The 21470-nt window shown below is 42.3% G+C and overlaps 1 long non-coding RNA gene across 1 annotated transcript in view; it reads left to right on the forward strand.

Annotated features, from left to right (window-relative positions):
- The window catches only part of LOC310725941, a 64243-nt gene extending 45779 nt beyond the window's left edge, over positions 1-18464 (forward strand). Inside the window, exon 3 of the long non-coding RNA XR_014533577.1 lies at positions 18107-18464. This is a non-coding gene — a long non-coding RNA (uncharacterized lncRNA). The remainder of the gene's footprint in view (positions 1-18106) is intronic.
- Positions 18465-21470: the final 3006 nt, after the last annotated feature.

Raw genomic sequence — 21470 nt, forward strand, 5'->3', positions numbered from 1 at the left:
CTCTCATCAATCCAGGGAGGTAACACAACCAGTGACCAGTATGGTTGTCCTTTTTCTCCTAATCGTCAGCCTTGGGGCTGGGATTCCCGCCCAGGCTCACCCACACGACAACACCTTATGGCAATACGCCAACTGGACGGCTCGTCAGCACACAGCAGGTCCATGCTATGTGTGTCAGCAGTTACCATCTGCGGTAGGGTCCAAATCCCTAATACCCAACTCCCGGGACGAGACTAAAATCCTTAATGCTGCCGAATCCACCTGTATGAATGCCTTCTGTCTAAATGATCCTGTAATCCCAGATACTCAGATACACAACCTTACACATCGGGATCGTTGTCTTCTCATTCATAATAGACCCATTTAGAAACTGATAGACCTCCTGATTGCGGTCACAATAGCCTGGACCCGTTCCTCGGAGGAGGAACTTTTTTGCCCTACCTGCATAAAACCTCGCATTTCAAAAGAGTATGTTTTCCCCTTGTGCTTCCACTGTGATGGACCCATTTCCCTCGGGGTCACCCCCAACCGCCTTTGCGCACATACCTTTTCTGAGTATTTTGTCAATCAAAAATGTCCTGACACGCGTATTTGTTCTCTGATTCACCCGGGTAATGGCACAGTATATAGAACAGAGGATTGGTATTGGGTGTGTGGGAAGCAAGTATATATGTATCTAACGCATAATTGGGATGGGGTGTGTGCTCTTACCCGATTCGGCTCGTCGTCATATATATTCGGACACCTCAACCAAACACAGACCCGGCGGAAACGGTCCGCTGTCTCTGATCCTGCCTTCCCTCCCACTGAACATCAGCTTAAATCCCGTTTTGTTAAGTTTTGGGACGCCTTTTTCCCACAATATGGTATTACCCAGTTGTGAAATCAGATAGAAGTCACCCATTATCGCCTGGCCACTTTCATTAATGAAACCCTCATCGCTGTTGATGGTATACATACTGAGCTCACTGCTTTGCGCCTGACAACCCTACAGAATAGATTAGCTTTAGATATCCTGCTGGCTGAAAAGGGAGGTGTATGTGCATTGGTGGGGGATAGTTGTTGCACATACGTCCCTGACAACGACGATGAACACGGAGTTATAGGTCAGGTGTCGAGAAATAATTTTAATCAACCTTATCTAGCGTGTGTTATAATCAAACTAACATCATTAATCCAACAAAAAGTAACCTAAATCAAACATAGAACTTATTAGATACAATAGAAGTTATTAGATACAATAGTAACACCTATTTAACTATATGTTAATCAAGCCTTTATTTACACCAAGTATAAAATAGTAATAATAAGGTATTTACATGTGTGAGTAGGATAGAGTCTGACTGAATGTTATAAGTGTGTGGAATAGATAAAGAAGGACAGAAAACGACCTTGAGGGAGTTTAAGCATTTCTATTGGAATAGCAAGGCGGGTGGGCTGCTGGAGACATGAAGGAGTAGCTTGGCCCAAGGCCGGGTGAAGGCACAGGAGCACGTTGGTTTGGCACAGGAGATGTAGGGGAATAATCAGTGGGAGACCAGTGTGAAGGATAGGGAGAAAACGGTGGGGGACAGGAGCCTTCACTGCAGTTGTCATCATAAGCTCGATAGCGGGTAGCAGAGAGATCAGGAGAGGTCTGTGTGCCCATGTCGCGCGTAGAAGTGCTCTGCACTATGCGAGGAGGCAGATAGGGATTCGCTGGAACAGTTAGGCCAGAGAGTTGTTCAAGAAAATGAGCAAGCTCAGCAGCAAGTGAGGAGAGCTGGAACTGGCGGTATTGTCTGCGAAGAAGACCCATTGGAGATATTCCAAAACGTTTGTGTGGCGGAGCTGAGCAAAAGAGACCAACAGAGATAAGATGTTAGACAGGGTAAAATCACGGTGACTGCTAGGCGCAGGCAAAAGATAACACACATTCAAGAGAAGATTCTATATACTATGTAACAATCAGTTTAGAATGCACAATTAAAATATAACCTCCCCGATAACCTACATAATTACATCGGCATTCAGGGACAGGCATTAAGCTGGTTTAAATCCTACCTGTTTGATCGTTACCATTTCGTAGACTTAAATAAAGAGTTATCCAGGCTAATGCTAGTAAATTATGGCGTGCCGCAAGGTTCAGTTCTAGGACCCCTGCTCTTCACTATATACATGCTTCTAATATTATTAAAAGGCATGGAATTAGCTTCCATTGTTATGCTGATGATACCCAGCTATATATCTCAACAAAACCAGGCGATACACTCAATTAGCTCGCATAACTGAGTGTGTTAAGGAAATAAGAGATTGGATGACCCATAACTTTCTACTACTAAATTCTGATAAGACAGAGATTTTGCTCATCGGCCCAAAAACCAGTATACAGAAGCTCCAGCATCTCAACCTGCATTTAACGGATGTTCTGTAACCACTAGTTCAACGGTAAAAGGCCTGGGAGTTATTTTAGACAGCAACTTGTCTTTTAAAAATCATATCAATCAAGTTACAAAAACAGCCTTCTTTCACCTTAGAAATATTTCTAAGTTAAGAAAAATGTTATCTATATCCGATGCAAAGAAGCTCGTCCATGCGTTTATGACCTCCAGAATAGACTACTATAATGCATTACTAGGTGGATGTCCTGTGTCATTAATAAACAAGCTTGAGTATCCAGTCTTTTAACACGCTACAATCCGCCATGCTCCCTGAGATCTCAAAACTCTGGGCTTTTAGTAGTTCCTAGAATAGCAAAGTCCACTACAGGTGCTAGATCATTTTCACATTTAGCTCCTAAACTCTGGAAAAGTCTTCCTGACAGTGTTCGTTGGCTCAGACACACTCTCCCAGTTTAAGTGCAGATTAAAAACATATATTTTTAGCAAAGCCTACACATTACATATTTCCCACATCATAACCTTGTGCTCCAGAACATCTGATCACATGCACATTATCAACTTGTGCTGTTAAAATCATGAACAGCAGCTACACTAATTTCTCTCCACTGCTTTTCTTTCTCTCCCCATCCCAAAGCTTCCTGAGGTTGGCCAGCTCAAGTCACGTCCCACCTCATGAAGATTATGAACCTTTGAAGAAGTCGATGCCAAACTCGCAAACATCCCGAACCATCTAGAGACGTACCAGTGCCAATTGGATCCCGCTACATGTGTGGTTTTGACATTGGACCTCCTGGAGTGTTTAAAGGCTCTGGCATAAAGAAGCTGATGCTGGATCTGTGATGATCACAAATGTTGAGTTTATAAAACCAGAAGCTACTAACCATATAGACGGTATAAGACTATAGAAAGAACATTTCTTATAATCTTATACTCCAGTACTCATGTTAGTTCTCTCTCTCCAGTGTTCTGTATTGTTGAAAGATTTATGATCACACTCTTTGTCACCCAAATGAGGATGGGTTCCCCTTTTGAGTCTGGCTCCTCTCAAGGTTTCTTCCTCATAACATCTAAGGGAGTTTTTTCCTTGCCACAGGCTTAGAAGTGCTATAGAAGTAAACTTGACTTGAGTTGACTTGGCACGCTAGATTACAAACGTAAGATAATTCAGACTACAACTCTTGATTTTACAAAGCAAACTTTGAAAGTGTTAACTTCAGTGTTTTTAGAAATAGGTGGGTCTTCAACCGTCACTTAAAAATAGTCAAGGACTCAGCTGTTTGGACATCTAGAGAAAGTTCATTCCACCACTTCGGTTCTAGAACAGAGAAGAGCCTTGAAAGTATACTTACCTTTCATTCTGAAAGAAGGTGGTACCAGTTGAGCACTGCTGGAGGATCTCAGACAGTGTGGTGCAGTTCGATCTGATGCCAGTGGAGGGAGCAGCAGTGGGGTGGTGTGAGAGAACTTGGGCAAATTGAACACAAGTTGAGCAGCTACATTTTGTATCAACAAGAACAAACCACATTAGCAACATGTGAGGAGAATAACAGTTGATTGTTCATATTTACCCCAAGGATGCAAGCAGGGCCTGAAGGGGAGAGCAAAGAGTCATGAAGAGTTATTCGGAGTTATTGGAACAGGACAGCTCCCACACCCTTATTAGAGGCATCTACCTCCACAATGAACTGGTAAAGCTTGTATGTTAATGGTAGACAAAGACGCAAACTGGCTTTTAAGTTTCTGGAATGCCTTTTTCGCCTCTTTGTCCCAGGAGAACAACCAGCAGGTGGATGTGAGTTTGTAAGTCTATGCTACATGTCTTGCATTGCCACAATAAAAACAGATTCCCATGGAGCGCTGCCGTAGGCACCGTAACGTCTGGAAGGGGTCATTTAGACTTTATGTCCCAGACATGCCTTTTAACCCTCGAAATCTGCATTTCAATCAAAGGATGAGCACCACGGCTTACACTTTTATCGGGGGTTTGTATATCACAGTTTCATACCCCCACCCCAGGAGACACGAAGCAGGACAAACCCTGACCTCTCCAGCTGACTTCAAAGCAGCATTCAAATGATAACACAAGCCAGTCTCTATACCTTACACAGTACACATGCACACCGCACATGCACACACACACACACACACACACACATACACCATGCCGAAAGCCGGATAACCCTCTTTGGCTTCTCTGGTTGACTTCACAGGGACCCTCAAACCATAAAACAATTCACCCTCGAAACTCGGCCCCAGTACATCTGGGTGTGACACACACACACACACACACACACCAAGGAAGCATTCTTTTATTTATTAAATAATATGTTCCACATTACATGACACAAACATTCATCTTGTATGTACTTTCTCCTGTAAATAAACCTAGTGTTTAACTCTACCTCAACAATAGTTACACTTTAAAGGTTTATTAATATACCCCTGTTTTAATGCTGTCTTTTCTTTTAAGGCTTGATTTAAAAGTTGATATAAAATTATCTGCTCTTTACTTTTCTAACAAGGATGCATTTTATATACCAGAATAGGACATTATATTAACATAATTTATACCTTAAATACTTGTCCTGGTATGTTAACGTACCTCTGTTTAAATGCTGTCTTTTCTTTCCATGTTTAATATAAAAATTATCACAAAATTATCTGCTCCCTATTTTCCAAACAATGGTGCATTTTATCTGATTATGAAATGCACCATACTGTCTTAATACACTTTGGATAAAATTTTAAGTTCTCCAAAAAAAGTATAAATTAGGAACCACACCTACAAACGCATGAACAAAGGAAGTTTCTCCATTAGGCTAGCATTGGTCATTCTGCCAAAGATGGGTGTGGTTTGGGACCTTTAAAATATCTTGAACCCAACTAATCGAAGCTCGTTTGGAAACGCTCGGACGCCCAGGGCCCAAGGGCCCAGTGGGGCCTGGATAGTCAGAATCTCAGAACAGATTCCTTTGTTTACCACATCCGGACTCTTGTGCAACAAGCCAATGCAAGTAACCGTTTAACCAACCAGTCTAAATGCGTGTTTAAGCTTGAGCCTCTTAATTTTAAGGTGAATTTGAATTCCTTGATGATTCTCGTTTAGATTGTGGTTAATTTTGAAGATTAAGCTTGCCATTCCTTTCCTTTCTTTCTCTCTTTTCTTTTTCCCTTCTCTTCCTTTGTTTCCTATTTTTAACCTTTTTGTTTATTTTTATTTTCTTTATTTTCTTTTGTATGTTTGTGTAGTTAGTTCTATGTTGTGTTTGTTTCATTCATTAAACGCTGTATTTTTCAGAAGTGATTGTCTCTGAGTGCCGCTCACATTTCAACGTTCCTGCGACATTCGATCTGAACTACATGCTCTATTAATTGTATGGTATAAAGTTAAAGGGGGTCGCGTCTTACTTGTCCGGGGAGATACCCCTTATATAGAATTAATACAATATTATACTGTCTGTTTGGTGAAGAACAGACCAAATAATTATAACGTTAATTTCATTATCGTCAATTTAACAATTTAATTTAAATATTTAGAAATAATTATAATGCATTATAATTACTAATAAATATTTACCTTTTTGCAAGCTAAATTTGCTACAGCGCTATACAAGGTATAATCTGAGGATTGGCACTACCACTTCACTGTGGCCCACCGCTTGGCTTTACCCAACAGCAGCAAGATCACATAGACTACCTTGGAATGTTCTGCAGGGAAGAAAGATGGCTGGAGCTCAAAGACCATCTCACACTGCATCAGGAAGATTTAGGGGAGATGGGCAGTGGGCTGCATAGGTACACCAGTTTTGCACAGTCAATTCAAGTCAAGTTTATTTCTATAGTGCTTTTCCCAACAGACATTGTCTCAAAGCAGCTTTACAGAAATCAACAGTTAAGGTGAATGGTGTGCATTTATCCCTGATGAGCAGCCTGTGGCAAGGAAAAACTCCCTTAAATGTTATGAGGAAGAAACCTGAGAGGAACCAGATTTAAAAGGGGAACCCATCCTCATTTGGGTGACATCAAGAGTTTGATCATAAATCTTTCAACAAAACAGAACACTGAAGAGTGAGAACCTAGTACTTGAGTATAAGATTATAAGTAAATGTTTTTTCTACAGTCTTTGGTATAAAAGTAGGAGCTACTGAGCTCAACATTTGTGATCATCACAGATCCAGCAACAGCTTCTCCATGCCAGAGTCTTTAAACACTCCAGGAGGTCCAATGTCAAAACTCCACACATGTAGTGGGATCCAGTTGGCACTGGTACGTCTCTAGATGGTTCGGGATGTTTGCGAGTTCGGCATCTACTTCTTTAAAGTCCATAATCTTCACGAGGTGGGACGTGACTTGAGCTGGCAAACCTCAGGAAGCCTCGGGATGGGGAGAGAAAGAGAAGCAGTGGAGAGAAATTAGCGTAGCTGCTGTTCATGATATTAACAGCACAAGTTGATAATGTGCATGTGATCAGATGTTCTGGAGCACAAGGTTATGATGTGAGACGTGTTATGTGTAGGCTTTGCTAAAAATATATGTTTTTATTTTGCACTTAAACTGGAAGAGTGTGTCTGAGCCCCGAACACTGCCAGGAAGACTATTCCAGAGTTTAGGAGCTAAATGTGAAAATGCTCTACCACCTTTAGTGGACTTTGCTATTCTAGGAACTACTAGAAGCCCAGAGTTTTGAGATCTCAGGGAGCGTGACGGATTGTAGCGCGTTAAAAGACTGGATAGATACATGGGAGCCAAACCATTTAGTGCTTTATAAGTGAGTAGCAGTAGTTTGTAGTCTATTCGAAACTTAACAGGAAGCCAATGTAGGGACGATAAGATTGGGGTTATGTGATCATATTTTCTTGGCCTAGGAAGAACTCTTGCTGCCGCATTCTGAACTAACTAAAGCTTGTTTACAGCAGTAATGAGTTCCTGATTCCGGCACAGTATTCTATGATTGGAGGCAGTGACCTGGGCCAAAGAGTTCAGATGAGCCGTAAGGTTGTCAGGTTTCCAGATTATACTTAAATGCAGGAAGTTGTGTAAGTAGTACACAACAACAATATGCATAAAAATGCAAAACTTACACAATTATGGAAATCACGAGTAAAAAACGCATCCACTGCTGCAAATCAGTGTTTCGGGGGTTGTATTGTTTGTATATGTTTCGTAATAACTTTTGCATAAAAAAACGTGGTGAATAAAAAAAATCTTGGTTGTAAAAAAACTAATATGGCTGGAAGAAAATAGTGTTACAAAACAAAAGTTAAGGACACTTAATAATCCATATCCTTCTCTTCCTGTCACCCTCTTCTCTCTCTCTCTCTCTCTCTCTCTCTCTCTCTCTCTCTGTCAAGTTAAACATGCTCCTGAGGCTCCAGTGACCACTGTTCCTGCCCCTCTCCCCTCCATGGATCTTCCCACTTCGTCCAGGCCTGCTTCTGGATAGTGTTCTCTTCAGAGGCCACTCTGTGCAGCTTGGGACAGTTTCTTATCAACGGCTTGGGTGGTTCCATGAAATTCCGGAGTAAGAACTGGCGCTTTGAGGATGGATTGGACTGTAGTTAATGTCAACAGTCTCCTGCACTGACTCAGAACTACTTTTCGCTTCTGATCATCATACTTTACCCCGCAACATCGTATATCTGCTACAAATGGACATTCGGTGCAACCCAGATGAGAATGCGTTCCCTCTTGAGTCTGGTTTCTCTCAAGGTTTCTTCCTTATGCCATCTCTGGGAGTTTTTCCTTGCCACAGTCTCCACCGGCTTGCTCATCAGGGACAAACTTACTTATAAAGAACATATTCACTTTTAATCACTACATTATCTGTGTAAAGCTGCTTTGAGACAATGTTCATTGTTAAAAGCGCTATACAAATAAAAATGAATTCAACTGAATTGAAAAGAGACCACACACACACAAAAAAAAGAAGGCGTATTATCAGGCTTCAGCATGCACCAGCCATGCCTCCCTCTAAGGCTCACACTCTCAATCAGCCTCTCCCTTCTCTAATCACCTACACCTGTTCCCCATTTACCTTTTTTTTCTTTATAAGGTCCCGATTCACCCTCATGCACTGTTGGAGCTACTGGGTCTCATAACAGAGCTACTGGGTGGCCTACCACGTGTGGGCCCTGTACTTCAATGCTCCTGGCTACTTGTCGGATAAAGAGCCCAAAATAAGTTTGTGTTTGCATGTTAAGAGTCAATAAAGACATTGTTGTTTACTCCCGGTTTCTGACGCCTGGTCTATATGCGTGAGAGAAGATCCGACCTAAACAGCACCTACCTCGATGGATTACCAACCTGTGGCAATCATGGATCCATTCGAGGTATTTGTCACTGCTCTCTGGGAGGCATTCGCACCAGTCCAGGGTCCTGGACTGGACGGCCGATGTCCTTGGGAGCCAGAGCCCCAGGCCATCCAGCTTTTCACCAGGAGCCCGGTTTCCAATCTGGCTGTCCCGGCAGCCTACCAAATCCCCAGTCTCCAATCCCCACTGAGTACACCGCCCAGCATCCAATCAACACTAGGGGCATCGCCCAGCCGTTGTAACTCACTGGGGGTGCTGCTTGGTTCTTTAGTTCCACTGGGGGTGTTCCTCTGGCAAAAATATTTTATTGGGGGGCCGCCCTGCTCCTGAGCCCCGAGGAGTGTGCAGCACTGCTGGCGGGCAGCGACGATTGCATCACACCGCCGCCTGGCTGGGACAAGGTGCTGTTGCATTCCAGAGTCCCTCCGAGTGTGCCGTTGCGGCTCGGAAACCCGCCGAAGGCGCCCCTCTGCTCAAGAGTCCCGCTGATGGTGCCGATCCGCTCCAGAGTCCCACCAAGAAGAGGGGGCTGTCGCGCCTCGGACATCCGAAGAGGGTGCCGGCGTGCTTCGGATATCCTCAGAGTGCGCCACTGCACCTCAGACATCCACAGAGAGCGACGCCCCTCTACCCCAGACCTCTGCCGGGGGCGTCACTCCACCTCAGACCTTTCCGGGCCTCAAAAGTGTTCCACGCAGTGGCAGTTCGCAGCAGGCCCCGCAGTACCTGCCACTGGCATCTGACCTTCCTCATGTCCCAGGTGGTGTAGGCCTGTCCAAGACTCAACCTTAGGAGGGCAGTGTATTCCTCATTATACGGTGCCCGTCCCTCCTCAGCCCCACCAGGAGGTCAGGCTGTTAACCCTACCACAGGATGTGCTTTAGGGCTTAGCCACATCCAGCCGGTGTTGTAGCAGATGAAGGAAACCCGCCTCCTTTCAGGAGGCTCCAACAGCTTCAGGGCACTGCTCCAAACACTCCAGAGGCTGGTTCCCTTTAGAGACGTTCAGTCTGTTCAGTGCGCCCTACGCAAAGTAGAGAATGGTTTATCGATTCATTTCGGGTCCTGTCCTCCATGTTTTAACAAGGTGTGTCCTTCTCTGGTGGATTAACCTTTTTTCATAACTAAATTTAAATGATATATGTATAAAATGCTTTATGACTTTAGCATAACTTCAATCTTTATTCTGAAATAAATGAGAAGATAATGAAATATTTTGTTACAGATGCAAATGGAGCAGGATTGTGCTGTTTTAAGTTTCATAAATTCCCGGTGCCTGCAGCGATTGTTGCCAATGTTGAAGAAACGAGATTCGACTTTACACTACCTGGAGTCATGAATGATTTTAACCTGCTATTTTATGGGGGGGTGTAATTTAAATAATGTGATTCACAGACCACAGTTCTACCCTGATCTTTATCTTCTTTCCCCTACAGTCTTACAACTAATAAAAAATATCAGATTTGTGCAGACCCTGAGGTGAACTGGGTGAAGGAGGTCATCAAAATGAAAGCAGCAACTTTGTCTTAAACATCAGATTCAAATAAGTCAAGTCAAGTCAAGTCAAGTTTATTTGTATAGCGCTTTTCACAACAGACATTGTCTCAAAGCAGCTTTACAGAAAACAACAGTGAAGGTGAATGGTGTGCGTTTGTCCCTGATGAGCAGCCGTGGCGACAGTGGCAAGGAAAAACTCCCTTAGATGATATGAGGAAGAAACCTTGAGAGGAACCAGACTCAAAGGGGAACCCATCCTCATATGGGTGACATCAAAAGTTTGGTCATAAATCTTTCAACAATACAGAACAATTTGTGATCATCATAGATCCAGCATCAGCTTCTCCATGCCAGGGCCTTTAAACACTCGGCATCTACTTCTCCATGATCATCCATAGGTCCATAATCTTCACGAGGTGGGACGTGACTGGAGCTGGCCAAACCTCAGGAAGCCTCGGGATGGGGAGAGAAAGAGAAGCAGTGGAGAGGAATTAGCGTAGCTGCTGTTCATGATATTAACAGCACAAGTTGATAATGTGCATGAGATCATATATTCTGGAGCACAAGGTTGTGATGTGATGTGTGTGATGTGTGTTATGTGTAGGCTTTGCTAAAAAGATATGTTTTTAATCTGCACTTAAACTGGGAGAGTGTATCTGAACCCCGAACACTGTCAGGAAGACTATTCCAGAGTTTAGGAGCTAAATGTGAAAATGCTCTACCGCCTTTAGTGGACTTTGCTATTCTAGGAACTACTAGAAGCCCAGAGTTTTGAGATCTCAGGGAGCGTGACGGATTGTAGCGTGTTAAGAGACTGGATAGATACATGGGAGCCAAACCATTTAGTGCTTTAAAAGTGAGTAGCAGTAGTTTGTAGTCTATTCGAAACTTAATAGGAAGCCAATGTAGGGACGATAAGATTGGGGTTATATGATCGTATTTTCTTGACCTAGTAAGAACTCTTGCTGCTGCATTCTGAACTAACTGAAGCTTGTTTATTAATGATGCAGGACATCCACCTAGTAATGCATTACAGTAGTCTATTCTAGAGGTCATAAACGCATGGACGAGCTTCTCTGCATCAGATATAGATAACATATTTCTTAGCTTAGAAATATTTCTAAGGTGAAAGAAGGCTGTTTTTGTAACTTGAGTGATGTGATTTTTAAAAGATAAGTTGCTGTCTAAAATAACTCCCAGGTCTTTTACCGTTGAACTAGTAGTTACAGAACAACCGTCTAAATGCAGGCTGAGATGCTGGAGCTTCTGTGTACTATTTTTTGGGCCGATGAGCAAAATCTCCGTTTTATCAGGATTTAATAGCAGAAAGTTATGGGTCATCCAATCTCTTATTTCTTCAACACACTCAGTTATGCGAGCTAATTGAGCTGTATCGCCTGGTTTGGATGAAATATATAGCTGGGTATCATCAGCATAACAATGGAAGCTAATTCCATGCCTTCTAATAATATTTCCTAATGGAAGCATGTATATTGTAAAAAGCAGGGGTCCCAGAACTGACCCTTGTGGCACGCCATAATTTACTAGCATTATCCTGGATAGCTCTCCATTTAAATCTACGAAATGGTAACGATTGGACAGGTAGGATTTAAACCAGCTTAATGCCTGTCCCTGAATACCGATGTAATTCTGTAAGCGATCGAGGAGAAGATCATGATCTATAGTGTCGAACGCAGCACTAAGATCTAGTAAAACTAATAGGGAGATGTAGCCTTGGTCTGAAGCTAAAAACAGGTCGTTAGTGATTTTAACTAGAGCAGTTTCTGTGCTATGATGGGGCCTAAAACCTGACTGAAACTCTTCAAAGATATTGTTCTCCTGCAAGTGGTTACATAACTGGGCAGCGACAATCTTTTCTAAAATCTTAGACATAAATGGGAGATTTGAAATTGGTCTGTAATTCGATAGCGTGTTTGGATCCAGATTAGGTTTTTTAATGAGGGGCTTAATAACTGCTAACTTGAGGGATTTAGGGACATGACCTAACGATAGTGAGGAGTTAATAATATTTAAAAGAGGCTCACCAGCTGTATATAACACTTCCTTCAGTAGTTTAGTGGGAATTGGATCTAACTGACATGTTGTTGATTTAGCTTTCATAATAGCATCATACAGCTCTTCCTGTCCTATACATGTAAAACAGTGTAGTTGTGGGGTTGTAAGTACGATTGTGTCGGGAGATGCTGTCAGAGGTTGAACTGCCACAATTGTTTTTCGAATGTTATCTATTTTTTCAGTGAAGAAATTCATAAAGTCTTCACTACTAAACTGTGATGGAACACATTTTTCAGATCCCTGATTTGTTGTTAATTTAGCGACTGTACTGAAAAGGAACCTGGGATTGTTTTTGTTATTTTCTATGAGTTTGCTCAGGTGTTTAGCTCTAGCAGCTTTTAGCGCCTGTCTGTAGCTAAGCATACTGTCTTTATACGCAATTCTAAATACCTCCAATTTAGTTTTCCTCCATTTTCTCTCCAGATTACGTGTTGTTCTCTTTAGGGCATGCGTATGACTATTATACCAAGGTGCAGGTGCTTGTTCTCGAACCTTTTTTAACCGGATGGGGGCAACAGTGTCTAAAGTGCTAGTGAGGATAAGGTCTATGTTGTTCGCCATCTCATCAAGATGATCAGCATTTATGGGTTTAATGTGAAACTGAGATAAATCAGGCAGGTTATTTATGAATCTGTCCTTAGTGGTTGGAATAATAGTCCTACCAAGTCGATAACGTGGTGAAACACGGTTAATCTGCTCTACCGGTAGTGTGTACAGTAGGAGATAATGGTCTGTGATGTCATCACTCTGGGGTAAAATATCTATATCAGTGACGTCTGCTCCGTGGGATATTATTAAGTCTAGTGTGTGGTTAAAACGGTGGGTTGGTCTGGTGACGTTTTGTTTAACTCCAAAAGAGTTTAGTAAATCGACAAATGATAATCCTAGGGCATCGTTTTCATCATCTACATGAATATTAAAATCTCCTACAAGCAGCACTTTATCAAAACTGATCAAGAGGTCTGAGAGAAAACAAGCAAACTCATGAAGAAAATCAGCGTAGGGTCCTGGGGGTCTGTACACGGTGACCAGAGCGAGTTTTCTATGCATCTCTGAAAGTGCAATTTTAAGAACGAGCACTTCAAATGATTTAAAGCTGAATCCTAATCTCTGACTAACATTAAGAGAAGCACTATAAATGGTTCCTACACCCCCCCCACGACCAGTCTGACGGGGCTCATGCTTATAAACATATCCTGACGGTGTCGACTCGTTTAGACCCATATAATCACCTGGTTTAATCCAGGTCTCAGTGAGACAGAGTGCATCGAGATTATTATCTGTGATCATCTCATTTACAATCAGTGCTTTGGGTGCAAGTGATCTAATGTTTAAAAGACCGAACTTTAGAACTTTGTTGTGTTTGTTTATCTGGCATTTTTCAGTTTTAACTGCAATAAGATTATTTCTGGATCTTGTGTATGTAATTCTTGGTTTTACTACACGAGGAATAGATACGGTTTCTATAAACTGGGCTGTGTGTGAACTTGTAACTATTTGGTCTGTAGTATGCGTGTTCTTATAGTTGAAGATTTCTTGATGTCTTACCAGTCAGATGGTGTGTAGTATCCTAGAGATGTTATCTGATAGCACTGCTGCTCCAACTCTGCTGGGGTGCAGGCCATCAGGGCGGAAGAACCTAGGACGCTCCCAGAAACAGTTCCAGTTATTAACAAAGAGAAGTTTATGTTCTCGACACCATGACTGTAACCATTCATTTAGAGCTAAAAGTCTACTAAACTTCTCAGCCCCTCGCTGGTAAGTGGGAAGAGGTCCTGACACAATGATCCTCGTTGTGGGTGATGTGCTGCGTACCGTCTCCACCAGGATCCTGAAGTCCCTCTTTAAGATCTCCGTTTGCCGCAGCCTGGTGTCGTTTGATCCGGCATGGAGAACAACCGCTCCGAAGTTCTCGTTCAGGATCGCGGGTACCTGCGCAGCGACATCCAGAACACGAGCACCAGGAAAACAGCGAGTGTGCACCTTACCTTTAGCTCGGGTAGCGCGGACATGCCGGACGATGGAATCTCCGAGAATAACAGTGTCGCGTTCCGTCTCGCGGAGGGGGACGAAGCGGTTCTCGGTCGAGATCTCGAAGGCCGGTGGTGGAGGTGGAGACGTCCTCGATCGGGGCTTGGCTTGTCTCTTCCGCCGCGGTCGCATCCAGGGTCCATGTTGCACCGGTGCCGGAGTTGTAGGTGCGCTGGGCCTGGGCATAGAAGCACGCGGAGTTGATGTGCTGGGAGCGTTAGGTTCAACCTGGGAGTTTACCTGGGATGAGTGCGCGTCCGCCCGGGATGTTTCCAGCGCCGCTTTCCGCTCTCGCAGCCGGTCATGCTTTACATGCAGCTCGCGAATCTGTTTCTCCAATGCCTCCATCTCCAACGCCACCGTTTGCAACTCGAACGAGTCCTCACCTGTGCTCGAATGCAGACAAACAACCGGCATAGTGCTTATCGTCACGAACAGATTTATTATACAGAGATGTGAGTGAGAGAAAATAAATATAAACAACACTAGTTATAGTCGAGTTAACTAACTACAGGCACAAGTCAGGAAGACAAAAACAATTAAGGATTATTAAAAGAGGAAAAACGGATAGATAGATAGCAAAGTTTGTTTGAAAGACGCCGAGAGATACAAACACGTAACTCGCGGCAAACAAGTCAAACACAGGAAGCTACGTCACAGGAAGCTACGTCACAGGAAGCAGTCGATGTAGGGAGAATAAAATGAGAATAAAATGTTGTTTAAAAGCCAAATGATGTCTTGCCTAACAGAAACAACTTTTTTATATATCAAACACACACCTGTAACTAGTGATTATTGATTATTATCGATTGCTGATTATTAATATTTTCAAACAAAATAAATTAATAGCTCACAGACTTGGTTTGCTTTATTAAATTATGTATTTTTTAGAAAAATAATAAAGGAGGCTACAAAGCTTCTTTTTCCTTCTGCAATTGAATGATCTATATGTAATTATTATGAGAAGATTGAAACAAAATTAAAAAGGGGTTGGATGTGACCAGTATCAGAAACCAGATGAAATGGTGGTGAAACGTATGTTACTAAATGGATTTAATAATAAGAATGGGGGAAAAAGGAGCTTAAACAAAGTACTGAGCAAAGGCTGTGTTATATTTATGTATGTGTGATCTTTTTTCCTTCGTATTTTTATGTTTAACAAATTTACAAAGATTTTAAACTAATTTCTTTTATGTTGTCATTATGGGGTATTGTTTGTAAAATGTTAAGAAAAATATCTAATTCAACCTATTTTGGAATAAAGCTGTAACATAACAAAATGTGGAAAAAGAGAGATGTATGTAGAGAGAGAGAGAGAGAAAGAGAGAGAGAGAGAGAGAGAGTGAGAGTTGACTATAATAGCCAAATAGAGCAGTTTATTGTATTTTAGGCAATTATATTTGTAGAGAAAAAGTGATCTTTTCAGAAAAACTGAGCCTGCCTATGCAATGTGTTTAGGACGTCTGCTACTAGTGTAGCCAGACATCTAAGCAGAAATTGGACAAACATGGAAACCCCATGAATCCTTGAATAGATGCACTCAGCTTAATTTTACATTAATAAGCAGTAACATTGTGCATTATTAAGCATAAATAAAAGCTTTATTTTGCACTCATTATGTAGTTTATGTTTATTTAGCATTATTTCTAACATAATCATTGCCAATTTCAGTAGAGACAGGTTTAGAAGTATTATGTCAGGCTGGAAGAAACTGAGGCGGAAGCCGTAGTAGGTTAAGTGAGTTTTAATAAGGTCAAAACCGTGAGCCGTACGTGAGAAAGAGATAGCAGATTATCCGTGGTACGCCCGAAGTGCTGAGGACATATACGTGCAATACGTCCTCCCAGCATAACATGCAATAATGGAAGGCGAGTGACTCTAGGATGGGAGTTTATAAAGGTGAGTGTGTAACAAGTGGCAGGTGTTTGTGATCAAGGTTGGGAACAGCATGACAGCCACCAAAGAGGGTGTGGCAGGTGGATCCCAGACATTGCCCCCCCTCCAGGGGCAGCACCTGACGCCCCAAACCCACCTACAGCAGGTGGGCCAGGGCACTCTGAGGAGGGCCTTGTCATTCATCCAGGGTCGAAGAGGTGAAGCGATGCCCACTACCTGCCGAGGGCGTCGCTCGGTTTCTGGACTCCACTGAGGCCGTCGCTCCGCTCCAGACCCCTGCAGAGGGGTCGCTCCTCTCCAGACCTAGTGGGCGTGGTGTAGAGGAACTGTGCGACTGTTCCTCTACACCACGCCCTGCGACTCTGGTGTAGAGGAACTTGGGACCATGACATCACTTTCACAATCGATGTCCTTTTGCCGGCCGGGCGCCGGTATGACGTGCTTGGCGGAACACTGGGCTGGAGCAACACTCTCGGCGGAGCACTGGATATGAGTGACATGCTCGGAGGTGCACTGGAGTTGAGCGGAGCACTCGGAGGAACTTCGGAGCAGAGCGGAGCGCTCGGCGGAACACTGGAGCGGAGTGCTCGGCGGAGTACAGAAGCGGAGCGAAAAACACATACAGGATATTTAGAACATGCAAAACCACTCGTAGAGAAAGTGCACAGGAAACTAAGCTGAGCTGAGACAGAGACAAACTTTAGGCAAGGATATATAAAAAGAGCAGTTAATCCTAAAGCACTGAGAAATTTATTCTAGAGTTAATTAAAGCAGAGGTTTAAAAACGTACAATGTTTTTTAGTCAGTCACTACAGTTACCAAACCACACAAATAGTTTAAATGCTCTCCAATGTGCATGTGTAGATGTTTCTCAGGCAGTTGCATCAGGAAGTAAACATTGATCTCAGGTGGTTGTTTTGTGTTCCATGAAAAGGTTGTGTCTGCAACACTCTGTCCATCCTGGAATCTTTTAGCTGCAAGCTCTTTGTTTACTGTAATTTGCAGATTAGGAGCAGTGTGGAATCCATCTCATTTGCCATGCTGATCTTTAGGTTGTGAAAGTATAATATTTAATACAAATGATCTGTAATTAAAAAATATATAATGTAGAATTTATTTTTGTCACATTCAATTTTGTTTTAACATGTTTATATTTAAGCTTATTTGACTTAATATTTTTTTATGTGTGTGCGTGTGATTAAACACAGTTCTGGGAAAGTGTGAATTTGAAGTATTAGATCTGTATCATTTTAGATACCAACCACAGTTCTAGCTGAAGAAGTGGTGGTGGGAGGTTTTCTTACTTACTCAAAGAGGAAACTTTATATCATCAAACTGTCCTCCTACCCACCCACCTCACCACACACACTCTCCCTCCTCCACTGATTGACTTATAAACCCAGTGTGGAGATCTTATATACTAAATTGTACAAAGTAGATGTCTAATGTACATTTACACGGTAACATCTAAACGATCGTCTCCTTCAGCAGCAGCCATGTTCTGCCATTCTCTTCTGCTGGTTCTCCTGGGGCTCTCCTTCACCATGGCACAGAGTAAGATTTTATTTATTTATTTTAAATATAGCGATTAACCTTTTATCATAACTAAATTCAAATGATATGTGTGTAAAATGCTTTATGACTTTAACAAAACTTCAATGTTTTTTCTGAAATAAATGAGAAGATAAGGAAATATTTTGTTACAGGTGCAAATGAAGCAGGATTGTGCTGTTTTGAGTTTCATAAAAGCCCGGTGCCTCCAGCGATCGTTACCAATGTTGAAGAAACAAGATTCGACTGTTCACTTCCTGGAGTCATGTATGATTTCAACCTGCTACTTTTTTTTAGATAATTTAAATATTGTGATTCACAGACCACAGTTCTACCCTGATCTTTATCTTCTTTCCCCTACAGACTTACAACAAAAAAAGGATTTCGGATTTGTGCAGACCCTGAAGTGGACTGGGTGAAGGAGGTCATCAAAATTAAACCAGCAACTTTGTCTTAAACATCGGATTCAAATTTGTTTAAAATGATGTTTAAAAGCAAATTGATGTCTTGTCTAACAGGAACAACTTTTTTATATATCAGACACGTACCTGTAACTGCTGATTATTGATTATTATTGATTGCTGATTATTAATATTTCCACACAAAGTAAATGTATAGCTGACAGCCTATTGGTTTGCTTAATTGAATAAAGTCTTTTTACAAAACTAAAAAAGCTACAAAAAAGCTTCTTTTACCTTCTGCAATGGAATGATCTATATGTAATGATCATGGAAAGGATGAAAAAAAATCTAGAAAGGGGTTGAATGTGATCAGTTTTAGAAACCAGATGAGATGGTGGTGGAACGTGTGTTAGTAAATGGATTTAATAATAAGAATGGGGAAAACCTGCCCTTCTGGAGGCTGTAATTGGTGCCAAAGGAGCTTCAACATAGTACTGAGCAAAGGCTGTGAATATTTATGTATGTGTGAACTTTTTTCCCTTCATTTTTTATTTTTGATTAATTTGCAAAGATTTAAAACAAATTTCTTTCATGTTGTTATTATAGGGTATTGTTTGTAAAATGTTAAGGAAAATAATTAATTTAACCTATTTTGGAATAAAGCAGTAACATAACAAAATTTGGAAAAAGAGAGATGTATGTAGAGAGAGAGAGAGAGAGAGAGAGATAGGGTTAAATATAATAACTAGACTATAATAGCCAAATAGAGCAGTTTATTGTATTTTAGGCAATTAAATTCGTAGAGAAAAAGTCAGTGCATAATCTTCTCAGAAAGACTGAGTCTGCCTTTACAATGTGTTTGGGACATCTGCTACTAGCGTGGCCAGACATCTAAGCAGAAAATAGACAAACATTGAAACCCCATGAATCCTTGAAAAAATGCACTCAGCCTCATTTTACATTAATAACCAATATCATTGTGCATTGTTTAGTATAAATATAAGGTTTATTTTGCACTCATTATGTAGTTTATGTTTTTTTTAGCATTATTTCTAACATAATCATTGCCAATTTCAGGTAAGACAGGTTTAGAAGTATTACAGTTGTTAACTAGATATACTTGGAGACAAATAGTTGTTGTTGAAGACATTATATACGATGTTAAAAATCACTGAATTTCTGGCAGATTAGAGTGACGCTGCAGAGAGAAAAACACCTACAGGATATTTAGAACATGCAAATCCACTCGTAGAGAAGTGCACAGGAAACTAAGCTGAGCTGAGACAGAGACAATCTTTAAGCAAGAATATATAATAAGAGCAGTAAATCCTAAAGCACTGAGAAATTTAATCTAAAGTTAATTAAAGCAAAGGTTTGAAAAAGTACAATGTTTTTTAGTCAAGGTGTGATGAAAGCAAGAAATGTTTGTTGAAAAAAGTGTAAACACGAGACATTAAGAGAAAAGATGTGAAAACAACATCTGTTATATGCTTTTGAAGTATACAAAGATATGTATACTAGAAATGAAAGAAGGTAAACGAGACTTCCAATTCAAAAAGACTGAATTACTATAATGTGTGTAAGTAAATCGGAGGAAGTCCCTGAGATTATCAGAGTATGCAAATTGTTGATAAGGAGTTATTTGAGAAAATGTGAAAAGAAATTTAGGGTGTAGAGAATAAAAAGAGGGGATTTCTTTTTACTTGATATCGCACTTGATGGTAACAGCTGACTTGTGCCATTGGAATTTATTTGTGGACAGACAGGTGGCATGGTAGGCTTCTTACTTAAAATGAGAAGTGGTTGCAGCTCGAAAGTAAGGGAGCACTCAGTGAAGAAGCCAAGATGGGCAGAGTCTCCCGTGAAGTGCTGGAAAGGAAGACATTAAGTTTTGTGTACATGTGGAACAGAGCCGGAGGTGGTGCCTGGATTGTCCTTTCTTATTCAAAAAGGAAACATTTTAAAAAAGGGTGAAAAGGGTCTATTGCACTGGTTTAGAAATCAGAGGCAGAGCGACGACCACGGCGGAGCCCAGAGGCCTTGCGACGCCCACGGCGGAACTTGGGGGCGAGACATCGCCTTCAGGGAGCTTGGGGGCATGACATAACCTTCAGAAGGACTAGGAACCGCCATGTCGATTTCGGGGGAACCTAGAGAGGAACTCGGGAGCGAGCCGTCACCCTCGGGGGACTTTGAAGGCGAGCGGTCATTTTGTGCGAGACGGGGGCGAGCCGTCGCCTTGTGGGAGACTTGCGGGCGGCAGTTCATCGACCCGGTGCGATGCCCTCGGCGAAACACTGGGGCGGAGCGGCGCCCTCTGCAGAATGTGGCACGCTTGGGGGAACTCTGTGGCGGCTCGGCGTGCTCGGGGGAACTCTGTGGCGGTGAGCCGCGCTCATGGAGACTATGTAGCAGCGAGCCGTGCTCGTGGAGACTCTGTGGTGGCGAGACGCACTTGTGGAAACCATGGGACGGAGCCGCGTGCTCTAAAGAACCAAGGGATGGAGCCATCTCAGACTCGAGGGGGCTATAGTGGAGGTCCGCCATATTCTTCCTAAACATCCCCAGGAGAAGCCCGATGAAGTTGGTGTACGAGCCAAAATCGCCTCCTTTGGCGCTTCACAGTGCACTGGCTTTCGAGAGAGCATCACCAGTCAGAGGCAAAGGGGCAGAGCAAAAACATAAACCAAAAAACAGTCCAGAATCTAAACCAGGTAACTAGGCAGAACCGGATCAGAAAACAGGGCAGGCGGGAGGTGCGGGAAAAACGGCAAGATGGCCACCGACCCGGAAGTGCGCGCTGCAAAACTGGAAGTGAGCGCCGCAAAAACGGAAGTGTGTGGCGTGAAACCAGTTGTGCGCGTAGAGTGCCCGGGAGATACTGACAATAGAAGACAATTTCAGTAGATCTGTGGTCTGAAGTGGTACAGCCTGTGGTCAGTGGAGCAGTGATAGAGTGCTAGGGGGTGGAGCAATGGGCCAGCGGTAGAGGATCCAAAGGATCAGTGGAATTATACAGTTGATATTCCATGTTTAGAGATCAGAGAGATGTTCAGGAAAATAAATTAATCCTGCTGAATGATGTTTTATTCCAATACTAAAGCTGAGCAAATCCCAGGGAAAGACTCCTTTCACAGCATGATATTTATTGTAGAAGAGATCATCAGGGATTCCTTTTATTCTTCCGAATCAGTTAAATCTTACACATCTATCTCTCCTATACACAAATTAGCTTTTGAGATGACTTACTGCAGTCCCATCAAAAGTCCACATTCAGCATGTATTTATACACTCAGTGTCAGTGTCAGTGTGTGAACCTGGAGGTA

This window comes from Silurus aristotelis (assembly GCF_946808225.1).
Source record: "Silurus aristotelis genome assembly, chromosome: 5".
NCBI classification, from domain to species: domain Eukaryota; kingdom Metazoa; phylum Chordata; class Actinopteri; order Siluriformes; family Siluridae; genus Silurus; species Silurus aristotelis.